This window comes from Sus scrofa, chromosome 18 (assembly GCF_054392235.1).
Source record: "Sus scrofa isolate SSC_HxYL_T2T_F1_AM1 chromosome 18, Sscrofa_HxYL_maternal_Yorkshire_Landrace_v2.0, whole genome shotgun sequence".
In the NCBI taxonomy this organism is placed as follows: Eukaryota; Metazoa; Chordata; class Mammalia; order Artiodactyla; family Suidae; genus Sus; species Sus scrofa.
In genome coordinates, this window is record NC_139400.1 from 9,213,886 (window position 1) to 9,228,116 (window position 14,231).

Here is a 14,231-nt window from a genome sequence, read left to right on the forward strand (position 1 = left end):
CCACCAATTTCAATAGAAAGGAGTATTATACCCAAAAATTAACAAATGCCCCCACAAGGGATGAAAGTTACAAGTGACACTGTTAAAAAATATATCTATTATAGAAAATAGCAATTTATAGGCCAAACAACATTTTCCCAGCCCCAAACTTCTTTTTAAGTAAAGGGACTGAAATCATAAGTTCCCCTGTATACTCTCACAAAATAGGTGCCATAAATTGTTACTCCAAAACAAAGGCTTTTTCCATTACATTGTTTAAATAACTTCATTCTGTTTTGGTTCAAGTGTTTTACATACCCAGGGCAAATCTTTAACTGTAAGAAAGCTGTGAATAGGAGATAGAAAAAGAAGGATAAACACAGAAAAATAGATTAACATATTTTTTAGGGGATATCATTTTTATTTTCCTGGAGCCGATGTCTTTCAAGGGATTGCTCTGCAATCCTTCTTCTTTCTTCAGCTTGTCTGTAGCTCTGCTAACCAGACAAGCCTCATGCAGGTGCCGACTGTGGCTTTTCTTTCTTTACTGGAGCAGCCTTATGGCTCCTGACACCTGGCAGCTGAGGAGACACCTCCCCTCCACTGCACAGAGCCCAGGCTGCGGGGTCAGAGGACCGGGCTCAGCCCGCCTGCAGGCAGCACGGCAAGTGGAGGCCAGGCTGACCCCATGGTTCACCTACCACAGCGATCACTGCTGGCAGAACTGCTGACTCCCTTCAACTGCAGAAATTCAAACAGAAAGGGGGACGAGGTCCAGTAACATCTTCAGAATAATTAAGGAACATTGGGGAGTTCCCGTCGTGGCACAGTGGTTCACGAATCCGACTAGGAACCATGAGGTCACGGGTTCGATCCCTGGCCTTGCTCACTGGGTTAAGGATCCGGCATTGCTGTGAGCTGTGGTGTAGTTTGCAGACGCAGATGCCGTGGGAGCAGCCCCATAAAAGGCAAAAAGACAAAAAAAAAAAAAAAAAATTGGGACTTCCATCCAGCCTTCATGAGAAAGGAGGCGGGGGCTGGCAGGACGACCCCAAAATGAAAAGGGGTAAGAAAGGCTGTTCTTCTCCTTCAGGCTTTACAGCTTTTTCCCCCAACCTTCTGCTAGAAGGGGCCTGGGGATGGCTTCTGCATTCTCAGGGCTGAATGTGGGAAGAAACCCACTTAACCCCAAGCTCCCAGTACCTTTACTCTTGATAGTCCTGGATAAGTCCCTAACAGCTACGCTGCCTATATTATTCTGCAAACACGGGGGTCTCAGGATCAAGGCACCTCATTGCACCTATGGTGTCACCATCTCATTGTCCCTGCTCCAATCTTCTCTTCTGAAGGCTTGAAATGAGGCTATGTGTGCAAGGGAGTTTTCAGACCCCGGGAGAGGAACCCTGAAATGAAGACGCTAGGAGCGTTTACACGAGATTCCAGGGGCCACCTTCTCTTCCGGAAAGGGGACTGATCTGCATATAAACAATTCTCTGTCTATGGGTTAAGAACCCCTGGCGGTCTCCATGGCTATAGGCTTCCCCTTCAAATAGAAGTGCGGACCCAGGGGGTCTCACTATCTATCACTTCTTTTTAGCCTCCAAGGATTGTCCACTAAGCCTAGTTCCAAAGAAGCTTGATCAGAAAGACCTTCCATATAAAAGGGACCCGGATTTGTCTGCTCCTCTTCTTGCTTGGTTCAGAGATTAGGCTGTGCTATGGTCTAAATGTTCCTGAGTCCCTTCAAAATTCCTATGTTGAAATCCTAACCACCCCCAAGGTGATGGTATTAGGAGGTGGGGCCTTGGGAGGTGATTGGGTCATGAGGGTGGGGACCTCATGAATGGGATTATTGTCCTTATTAAAAAGACCTCAGAAGGAGTTCCCACCATGGCGCAGCAGTTCACGAACCCGACTAGGAACCATGAGGTTGCGGGTTCGATCCCTGGCCTCGCTCCGTGGGTTCAGGATCTGGCGTTGCCGGGAGCTGTGGTGTAGGTTGCAGACGTGGCTCGGATCCCATGTGGCTGTGGCTGTGGTGTAGGCGGGTGGCTACAGCTCCGATGAGACCCCTAGCCTGGGAATCTTCGTATGCTGTGAGAGCAGCCCTAGAAAAGGCAGAAAAGACAAAAAAAGAAATAAAAAATAAAAATAAATAAATAAAAAATAAAAAGACCCCAGATAGACCCCTCTCTCTTTCCACCACACGAGGACCCAGAGAGAAGGCACGGGCTATGAACCAGGAAGAGGGTTCCCCCATGACCACGCTGGCATCTCGATTGTGGATATGCAGCCTCGAGAACGGTGAGAAGAGACTTCTGTTGTTTAAAAGCACCCAGGCCATTGTAATTTTGTTACAGCCGTCCCAACTGAGGCGAGCTATTGCCTGTGAAACTGCGTTGAAACCTGAAATTTGACGAAAGCCCGTTCCTACATCATAGGACAGCGTGTGAAAACCTCTCTGGCACTAGAAGAGAAAGTGGTTTCTTTATTATTTCCCTTCCAAGAATATCTTTGGGGGATTAAAAAGCCCCTGAAAATTGAAGCCTTTTAGGACAAACGAGAAATGCTTGACAAACACGGTTTGTGGTAGACAGACCAAGACAATAAGAAAAGCAGAGGCGTTACGCTGGAAAAAGAGAGGGAAGGCATCCTTTTCTTCTTGCCATCATCAGGGTTGGGGCCGTGTGGGAAATTGCCAGAAAAAGGCAGGTTCTTTCCCAAAAGGGAGACCCCCATCATAGTATAACATCAATTTTATATGTCCTGAGGGGCAATATTAATTTTTATTTTGGTTTTTTCTTTATTTATTTTTTTTATTTTTTGTCTTTTTGCCTTTTCTAGGGCTGCTCCTGCAGCATATGGAGGTTCCCAGGCTAATTGGAGCTGTAGCCACCGGCCTACGCCACAGCCACAGCCACGTGGGATCCGAGCCGCATCTGCGACCCACACCACAGCGCCCGGCAACACCGGATCCTGAACCCACAGAGCGAGGCCAGGGATCGAACCTGCAGCCTCATGGCTCCTAGTCGGATTCGTTAACCATCGCACCACGACGGGAACTCCTAACTTTTATTTTGAAGATCAAAGTGAACGAGTCACAAAAATAGTCATATAAATATAAACTTAAAAACAGAAACAAAAAAAAAGGATTCTTAACTTGGGCTGGCAATTTGCAAAATATATATTGTTTCATAACTAGATACCTATTTTGCATACATTTCCTCTTGGTTCCATCCCCACCCTGTCTGCCCCTTCTCAGCCCAGATGCTGTCTTTGCAGAAACCTAACGCAGGGCCTGCCCCATGTAGGAGCTGAGACCCAGACGAGCTCCAGGCTCAGGGCTGCTTCCAGCTGTTTTCTGCACCCTTCCGTCATGCCTCGACTGAGCTTCCCCTCTGAGAGAAGTGATAATAATTGCCACTTACTGAGGACTTGCTATGGTTCAGGCTGCTTTCTGAGTATATTTTCTCATATAATCTTCAAAATGATTTTATGAGGTAGATACATTGTACTGATAAAAAAAAAAAAAACTGAGGCCCAGGTGGCAGGGGCAGAGCCATTATTCAAATTCAGATTATTTGATTATGGAGCCTTTGCTTTTTTTTCTTTTAGGGCTGCACCCACTGTATATAGAATTCCCAGGCTGGGGGTCTAATCGAAGCTAGAGCTGCTGGCCAGATCTGAGCCATGTCTGCGACCTACACCACAGCTCACGGCACCACAGGATCCTTAACCCACGGAGAGAGGCCAGGGATCGAACCTGCAACCTCATGGTTCCTAGTCGGATTTGTTTCCGCTGCGCCACGATGGGAACTCCCAGGAGCCTATATTCTTAATCAATGAACTATGCTGTCTCTAAATAGTTTGCATCTTTATGAACTATATTATTTAGAAGTTTGGAGCCTTCAAATTAGAGCAGTGAATTCAAAATCTTAATTAAAATTATTTATCAACTGTAATATGTTGCCAGTTAAGATCTACTCTTAATTACAATGAGATAGTTTCATGAATTATATGACTTTTAGGAGCGAGGGGATCCAGGGACCAACCCTATTCTGTGCTGTCTGGAGAGTGGCCACAGGGGGGCAACAGTGAATAAAATTAGCACAACCCTGCCACAAAGCCAGTTCTTCCTTCCTTGGGTAAAACCGCTCACTTAAAATTTATGGATTATTTTTACAGACTATTAAAAGTGTGATTTTGTTGGTTTTTTAAAAAAATGAAACGAAGACTTCAACACTGTTAAATTACTAACATGGTTTTTAAATTCTCAGGGTTGATCTTAGGGCTAAAAAATCATTATTGAATATATTCTGATCTAATTAGGAAACCATTATGCCTTATAGATCATTTATTTTCAGAGCGCATTGGAGTCAGCGAACAGTACTAAAACCACTCAAAAATACTCCAGGGCAGAAAAAAAACAACGAGAATCCACAGCCACAAGAAGCAAAGACGTCACCGGACCCAGCATTTACAGGGGTTCACTGAGCTTCCTGTCAGCGGGGTCAGGAGCAATTGAATCCGTGGGTCGTCTGAAGCGCAGATACTCCCACGTGTCCCCAAGGCCATCAGTCAGGCAGAGTCGCACCCTGTGCTGCACCTGCTCACTGCCTCCACCCGACCCACCTTGCCTCCTCCAGCCCACTTCTCGGAACCCCCATTCCTCTTTGGACACCCCTGTTTATTTTGCCTTTACTTTTGCGCTGTATGTAATGTTTAACTATATACCATGCTGTCATGTAACTGTTTTTCTCCTCTTTCAGTGAAAAGATAGCTTTACATCTTCCAGAGTGACTAATAAGCACGTGCTGTGTTGCATCAGTTCTTCAGGGGCTAGGAGCACCCTCACAGTGTCACGGGTCTGGCATCTTGGGCATGGTGGCTGCAGAGAAAGCTTATCCTGCATGCAAGGAAGCCAAGATACAGGTACCACTCTCTTGGTGCTGTTGAGACAGCCTATGGCAAAGGAGGCAAAATCTTGGGTTGTGGTTTGGAGTGGCTCACCGTCCTTCAGCCACGACCAAGGGAACATGGGCACAGCCTCCAAAGATGCTTGTTCTGATGCTGCCCAAAGAGATATCCAAGGGCAGCCGTTGTATCCAAGGCATGGAATCAGGATATGGGGGGGTAGGATGGAGTCAGAATTCCGGTCATAGAAGCAACCGTGACGATTGCCCAGAACGTGACAGGCATGGAAGAAGGAGTTGCAGAACAGATACATTCCTCTAAAAACATCTCCTAATTTTGCAAATAAAGAGTCTGACACACAAATTAAGCACTTGCCTAAAGTTGACCGGAACTTGGTGACTGAGCCGTACGGAGATCCCAGAGGGCTTCAACCACCGTGTCCTCAGAGTGGCTTTATTTATCGCCCATGTGGGTACCTCTTCACAGGGCAGGTGCTGAGAACCAAGGCAATGAGAAACCTGGATGGATGTGCCGAGCCTTCATCATGTGGACTAGTCAGCTGCGTTACATTGCAGAGCTTGTTTCAAGGGGTGAGGCCACCCCTGGCTGATGGGAAACCCACAAGTCAGCAGAGGGAGGAGGGAGATGGAAGAAGCAGAGCAACAAATGTGGGTGCCCTCTTCACCCCTGCCCCCGGAGGTATGAGGTCTCCACAGGACAACAACCCCCAGCGCCCCCAGAGCCTCCACAGAACTCATCCCTTGCTTGAAGCTGGGCTTCAAAGATGCAGAAAGATCTTCTGGCCATTCAGCAGAGGAGGCTATGGGCCAGAGCAAAGCCACAGAGTCAACAGCCCTGTGTTCATGGAGCATTAACTTCCTACAAATACATTCTGGAAAGATAGAACACTCACAGCTAAAAAAATGATATATTTGGAGTTCCTGTCGGGACGCAGCGGAAATGAATCCGACTAGGAACCATGAGGTTTCGGGTACGATCCCTGGCCTCGCTCTGTGGGGTCAGGATCCAGCGTGGCCAGGAGCTGTGGTGTAGGTTGCAGACGCGGCTCGGATCTGGCGTGGCTGGCATGGTGGCGGTGGCCAGTGGCAACAGCACTGATTAGCCCCCTAGCCTGGGAACCTCCATATGCCGCGGATGTGGCCCTAAAAAAGACAAAAGGCAAAAAAAAAAAAAAAAAAGATATATTTACTTAAAAAGAAAGCCAGACAAATCGCAGAGTAAAACGGGTTTAATTGACAAGTATTCGTCAAGGGTTCACTCTGTGAGTTTGGAACAGCTGCCATCGCACGGGGAGTCTGCAGACAGCATGGGGCCGGAAGGAATTCCTGCTAAGAAGGAATAATACAGGCCAAGGGGGCTGCATGGGAGGGGCAACCCCTTGCAGAGATGCCAGTTTGGAAGCCCTTCTGATAAGGTGGCATTGGAGTCAAGACCTAAGGAAGGGGGGCAAGGCGTGTGGACGGCTCTCAGTGGGGGGGGGGGGGGGGGGAGAGACAAGCAATAGCCAAGGGTGCTTTTTATTCACATTAAAGACAAAACATACATTTCAAGCTGTGTTGACTTAGGGGCCCCTTCTGTACCTTGGGTGCTTGGTACCCAAGCTTCTTGGGTTATATGCTTCCTTTTCCTGTCTCTTAAATGCTCTGGGGCAGCGTGCCTTATTTAGGCATTGACCTCTCATTGAAAAGCCATAAACCAACCCTAGCTGGTGCTCAAGGCTTCAGAGAAGGGACACAAGACAGATGAATTTTCGTGATCACAGAGAGCTAGCCCCAAACGACAGGGCTCATGGGAGTTTCGAGAGCCAGGAGCCCCCTAGGCCCCCTCGGCAGAGGTGAGAGTCTTGGCAGAGATTCTTCTCTGGGGCGGCCATGCCCTGTCTTCACTCAGAGTGCTGCCTCCTGCCCTGACCTTGCCAACTCGGAGTCCCCTGTCTCCAGCCCCCTTTACCCAGACATCCTAGACTATCTTAGTCCTTCCATTTTTTTTTTTTTTTTTGGTCTTTTTGCCTTTTCTAGGGCCACTCCCCACGGCATATGGAGGTTCCCAGGCTAGAGGTCGAATCAGAGCTGTAGCTGCCAGCCTACGCCAGAGCCACAGCTCACGGCATCACCGGATCCTTCACCCGCTGAGCAAGACCAGGGATCGAACCCGCAACCTCATGGTTCCTATTCGGATTCGTGAACCACTGCGCCACGACGGGAACTCTAGTCCTTCCATTTTTGACCTTTGGGATCTGCAGGCTTGGCATTTAAGGACTCCGTGATTATTTTGCATAACTTCCTTTGCATTCCCAAGCAGAGAGAAGCCCCCTTCAGCGTGGGGAGACCCAAGGCCACGTGTTTACTCCATGCATATAAGACTATTTGACTACCAGGAAAGAGGGAGAGACGTGCATGCTGTGATCACCCCACAGGAAGCATCCCACGAGCAGGTCGAGTCCGGGACTGAGGAGGAGGGATCTAAGAGAAATGGGTGGAGGGTGGAACGCTGCTAGGCACGAGTTTGGGGGTGAGGTAGGATGGACGCTGGGGCTCAGATCTGACGTGGGGGACATCTCAGGGCCCTCGCACACCAGCCTCCACGCTGCAGGTAGAACCAGAGGCAGGAAATACAAACTGCAGAACAAGGGTTAGTGAAGAGCAGCTTGGAAGACTCCATGTGTTTCTTTCTTTCTTTCATTCTTTCTTTTTTGGTCTTTTTTAGGACTGCACCCGCAGCATATGGAGATTCCCAGGCTAGGGGTCCAATCGGAGCTGCAGCTGCTGGCCTCCACCACAGCCAGAACCACACAGGATCCAAGCCGTATCTGCAACCTACACCACAGCTCACGGCCACACCAGATCCTGAACCCACGGAGCGAGGCCAGGGATCGAACCCGCAACCTCATGGTTCCTAGTCGGATTCGTTTCTGCTGCGCCACAACGGGACCTCCTGGCAACTCCATTTCTTTGGTAAATAGCTTCAGATAAAATCAATGTGGGGCCACCAGAGGGAGGAAATGAAAGGTCAACACATGACTGAAGAGGAACGTGTTGTGCAATCTTTTTCTGGCACGAATGCACCTGAAATAGATCATTTTGTAAAGGGACATAGCTGACCTACTCGCGCTGGCCTGTCCCAGATGAATGGCCTCAGGGAGGCAAGGAACGACAAGCGATGAAGGGTCTGCTGATAACAACTGAAGGAAGACAGAGTGACCTCCAGGTCGGACTGTGGGTTTCAGTCTTTTATTGCATATAGGATAATAAAATTCAGCTCTAAACTCTTCTAATCCTGTTCTCATATTAAATTCTGTACTTGAGATGCATTTTTTTTTTGTCTTTTTTAGGGCTGCACCCACAGCATATGGAGGTTCCCAGGCTAGGGGTCCAATAGGAGCTATAGCCACCGGTCTACACCACAGTCACAGCAACGTGGGATCCGAGCCGCATCTGCAACCTACACCACAGCTCACGGCAACGCCGGATCCTTCACCCATGGAGCAAGGCCAGGGATTGAACCCGCAACCTCATGGTTCCTAGTCGGATTCGTTAACCACTGAGCCACGACGGGAACTCCAAGATGCATTTTTCTTCCCATGTGGTAAACGCCTTGGGATCAGGCACGTCTTTGGTACTGGATGAGTAGCAAACAATTGTGGATGAAGAGTCTACATTTAGGAAACAGCAGCAGGCTGAAGAGTCTTTGACTTTGAGATCAAAGGGATCTTTTCTAAAGGCAGGGGAAAGAGGGGAAACGACTAAACTTCCTCTTAACATCTCATTGCATTAAATCATGGCCAATATACCAGAACCGAGTTCAGGCAAGTACCAAGCAGAGCTTCCAGGACCTCCTCTCTTTTTGGAGCGCAAATCATTTTTCGAGGTTATTCTCTCCTGCTGCCCCAAGTCATTAAGTAACTCTAAGCTTCTTCACTGCAGTATCTTAAACCTTTTAGTTCATGTACTATATCTTCCATCCCATGGGCAAGGAAAAGTAGTTTTTCTGAGAGGCTGTGTACCCACCGTACCTAGAGATGGAGCAAGGAATTCTATTTCTGTGGCTGGAGAGGTGATGTATTTTTTTTTTTCTGTGTTTCCTCAGAGGAACAACCACTCATCTCTACCAGAAAGCTTGGGAGAATGTATCTGGCATCTTCTTGGCTGTAGCCAGAGTTAGAGGATACAAGGAAACCTTGCAAGTTGACTACGCTCTGGACTCGGTATACTCAGATCTCACAAGACCAATATATCTCACTATAATGGCAGAATTTCACTTTGACCCACACCTCAGTTCCTAGCAAAGTAGAGAAGGAGGTGAACACTAGAGGTCCAGAAATGGGCCCATTCATCAGAATCACATGGGAAGCTGAGTCAGAATCCCTGGAACTAAGCATAGACACCTCTGTTTTAGCAAACGCCATGGATCACTCTCATGAGGTCAACCAGACACAGGTTTATGCATCAAGATTTGGGACAGCTGGTGTATATACCATGCAATATCCGAGATGGGTCTTAGTTGTTTAAATTTGTTTTTCTTTTCTTTTCTTTCTTTTTTTTTGTCTTTTGTCTTTTTAGGGCCGCACTCACGGCATATGGAGGCGCCCAGGCTAGGAGTCTAATCGGAGTTGTAGCTTCCGGCCTACACCACAGCCAGAGCAACACCAGATCTGAGCTGCGTCTGCAACCTACACCACAGCTCATGGCAATGCCGGATCCTTAACCTACGGAGTGAGGCCAGGGATCAAACCTGCAACCTTATGGTTCCTTGTCGGATTTGTTTCCACTGCGCCATGATGGGAACGCTGATAGTTTTTTAAATTTGGAAGAAAACAATGCAGGCAAAAGTTGAGGCAATATCTCTTAAAGAATTCCATGGACTGAATAAAGAATAATATTGAGAAATGAGAAAAATGAATGTCTTTTTAGCCAATATTTTCCAGCAGTCTGTTTCAAGGCATCTTTTGCATTTTGAATGATGCTTTCTGCCTATATGAATCATGTGATGCACTGTGGTGGTGGTTCTCACATATTTCCTGTTTATAAAAATTTCTTGGAGTTCCCGTCGTGGCACAGTGGTTAACGAATCCGACTAGGAACCATGAGGTTGCGGGTTCGATCCCTGGCCTTGCTCCATGGGTGAAGGATCCGGCATTGCCATGAGCTGTGGTGTAGGTCGCAGACGCAGCTCGGATCTCACGTTGCTGTGGCTGTGGTGTAGGCCAGCAGCTACAGCTCCGACTGGACCCCTAGCCTGGGAACCTCCATATCCGCAGGAGCAGCCCTAGAAAAGGCAAAAAGACAAAAAAAAAAAAAAAAAAAAAAAAACAAAACTTAAATAACCCGTGATAAATAAAGAACCATGCTCTGAATGATTTTTTTTTTTTTTTAAATCTTACTACTCACCTGTTATTGCCATATCCAGAGGTTGGAGATAGAAATAGCTGTATTCAGAGTTATTTTGAAGAACCAAGGTCAACTGAAAACTTCTTTCCCTTAGGTAAATTTTCTAAATTAAATTTTTTTTTCACTTTTTTGGGCTGCACCTGTGGCACATGGATGTCCCCAGGCGAGGGGTCGAATTGGCGCTCCAGCTGCCAGGCACAGCCACAGCCATGCAGGATATGAGCCGCATCTAGGGACCTACACCACAGCTCCAATGCGGTACCCTTAACCCACTGAGTGAGCCAAGGATCAAACCCAGGTCCTCATGGATGCTTGTCCGGTTCGTTACCACCGACCCACAGTGGGAATTCCAAGAAATGTAAATATACATACACACATATACATGCCATCTACTTTCTAGGAGCTCAAGATGAAGTTGTCGGAATTCAGATACGTAAACATGAAAATAGATCATCAGTACAAGGCATGCGTAACAAGTGTTGCAGATAACTTCTACGAAGCCTCGGAGAAAGGAAAGAATCACTATGGGCTGTGAAGGGAGATGAGGAACAAGAGGAATTTCATGAAAATTTATGTGTTTTATGTAGTTTCACAGGTGAGAAGGGGTGAGCAAATTAAAGGCAAATGTTATCTGCTCAGTTCCAAGGTCTTCTAGTCTTTCTGGTTTGCTGATGGGTTTGTTTTTTTTTTTTTTTTTTTTTTAGATAATTTTATTTTAAATACATTTGAAAGGAAAAATACTCGTGAACATTGAACACATTTCTTCACTTCATATTGCCTTTTGACCATTACTGAATAATTGATGTGTGTGTATAGTTATTTACTGTACTATATTATATCTTAACTTCTTTAGCTTAACATCTCATATCGGAGTTCCCGCGGTGGCTCAGTGGTTAACAAATCCGACTAGGAACCATGAGGTTGCGGGTTCGATCCCTGGCCTCGCTCAGTGAGTTAAGGATCCGGCGTTGCCATGAGCTGTGGTGTAGGTTGCAGACTCAGCTTGGATCCTGCTGTGACTGTGGTGTAGACCGGTGGCTATAGCTCCTATTGGACCCTAGCCTGGGAACCTCCATGTGCCATGGGAGCGGCCCAAGAAATGGCAAAGAAAGAAAGAAAGAAAGAAAGAAAGAAAGAAAGAAAGAAAGAAAGAAAGAAAGAAAGAGAGAGAGAAAACGAGTGCTGAAGAATTATTCTGATACCAGACCATTCATCTTCACTTCTTCACTTGGCAAGTCATTCAGTCAATGACTCTGACACATTGTAGTCACTGCTTGATTCTGTTCAGAATCCTCATCAAATTCAGTTGGAAGAAATGCAGCATCTAGCAAGGCCCAAACCTCTGGCTTGTAGTTCTCTCCCTTCTGGAGGCTTACCTCAACATGAACCAGCACAGAATTCTGTTCATTTGAACAATGCTCAGAGTCGACCCTGGACAGGGGACAAATTGGTCATCTGGCCATCTCCACCTGTCACTGTGCCAGCTGAAATGCATCTGCCATGCCACAGCCCATCCAGCTGACACATGTCGACAGCCCTGAGGCACCACCAGCCTTCTCTGGGGTGCCACTCTCTTGTGGGATCGAGGTAAGGGCAGGGAAAAGTTCCTTGATGGGCCGGGTGCTGAGATCTTGGAGGCCCAGTTCCCATCTTGTCATACTTATGGGGGAGAAAGAGGGTCTTTGTAATAGCAGCCTGTTCCCTTCTGGCAATTTTCTTTCATTTTCACTAAGGAAGGGAAAATAAATATTCCTCATAGTTGCCATAATTTCAACATCTCTCGTGCTCTCAGCATTTGTACTATATATGCTGAAGTTTTACTTGCTGGGGAAAAGCAAGCATAGAGTGAGGCAATAAATCGGATAACACATCAAATACATTTTTTTTTTGCTGGAAAATCTAGAACAGTTGTTTTCTGAGTCATTTTTAGAATGGAACTCAGTTTTAGACAAAGTCTTATCAAAAAGCTCCATATAGGAGACTTGAGAAAGTAGAAAAGGGCTAAGAATCCTGGGCCTTTCGCTGTCTTACTCTCCCAAACCCTAAGGATTTCTTTTTTTTTTTTCCCCTTTTCTAGGGCCGCACCGCGGCATACGGAGGTTCCCAGGCTAGGGGTCTAATGAGAGCTGTAGCCACCGGCCTACACCACAGCCATAGCAACTCGGGATCCAAGCGCGTCTGCAACCTACACCACAGCTCACGGCAACACCCACGGAGCGAGGCCAGGGATCGAACCCAAAACCTCATGGTTCCTAGTCGGATTCGTTAACCACTGAGCCACCACGGGAACCCCTAAGGATTTCTTAGGGGAGAATTTTGAAAATCAAAGTTGTGTGCTTCTACTTTTTGTCTTTTATTTTTAAATCTCATTACCTGGGCATTATCTTACCTATTTTAGTTGGGTCGTGAGAACACGACCAGCAGATCATCCCAGAGGAGAGGTTTGCCAGGTTGCATAGCTGGTCAATGATAAAACGGGTCTAACACCCAAGACTTTGATGTTTGGGCGTCAGCGTTCCCACGATTCCTGGCTGTAGAGAGCTGGGTATTCGTTAGCTTTGACAAGGAATCTCAAGCAAATGATTGGGAAGATGATGACAGTAAACACTGGATTCTACTCGTCTCTAGGTTATGATGTGTGACTATGTCTTAGCCACAGTCACAAATTCATCTCAGTGTTTTGTTGTACTCTATTTTTGCTATAATATGTTTTGTTGTGCTTCCTTATGATGCTAGTCACTGATGAGCATTCTCGGCCAGCACCACAATGATCTGAGTTAATTATTGCCCACAATGAAACCCAGTGAGAATCTGTGAAAAGACAGATGATGTGACGTGATCCTGCAATCCCAGGTGCTCCATTTCTAGTCATACCGATGGACAGGTGTTTTCCTTTTAATATATACAATGTATCCACATAAATGATATAGATGCATGGACTACATGCAAATACACGATTTCCAGTCAACATGTGAGCATTCCAGGTTTCCTTGTCTGGACATTCAATTTCTCCTCCTGATCTTATATAGCAAGCAGGTGGGAAATGCCCAGATGGAGAAAAGATATTTACCTGTTTGAAAGCAAATGTGGAGACATTTTCAATCTTATGGCCTTGTGTTTGTAGAAATTATACAGAAGAAATTATACATTATACAGAAATTATGGCCTTGTGTTTGTAGAAATTATACAAATTGTGTTTGTGGTATGGCGCACATGATATGGTCAAGGTAGATTCCTGGAGGGTGTGTCAATACGCACTTGCTTTGAGAGAACTTTCTTTTTTTTTGTCTTTTTGCCATTTCTTGGGCCACTCCCATGGCATATGGACGTTCCCAGGCTAGGGGCCCAATCGGAGCTGCAGCCACCGGCCTACACCACAGCCACAGCCACGCGGGATCCAAGCCGCGTCTGCAACCTACACCACAGCTCACGGCAACGCCGGATCCTTCACCCACTGGGCAAGGCCAGGGATCGAACCTGCAACAGTATGGTTCCTAGTTGGATTCATGAACCACTGTGCCATGACGGGAACTCTGCTTTGAGAGAACATTCAAATCGAGGGAAACTAAAGTCATGGGCCAAAACTAGAAGAAATGGCTCTGCTCCATCAGGTTTTTATCCACTTGCTGCCTTCCCTTTCTCCCAGCTTCTTTGCTCTTCTCTCACAGTCTGTCCTTTCTAGGTCCCTCTGCTTTATTCCTGCAAGACTCAGTTGGATAGGGGGCAATACTCGATGCTGACTTAAGCACAGAATTGCTTCTTAGGATTACCTGTTTTGATACACTTTTAGGTAGGACACATCTCTAATAAGCGTGGCAGATGCAGGAACTGATATTTCCAGGTGGCGAGACACCAACGCATAGTAGGACTAACCCAAGTTACTGTGAATTGAGCCAGGAGATACGGAGCCAGTGCAAAGGTAGGCTCTCT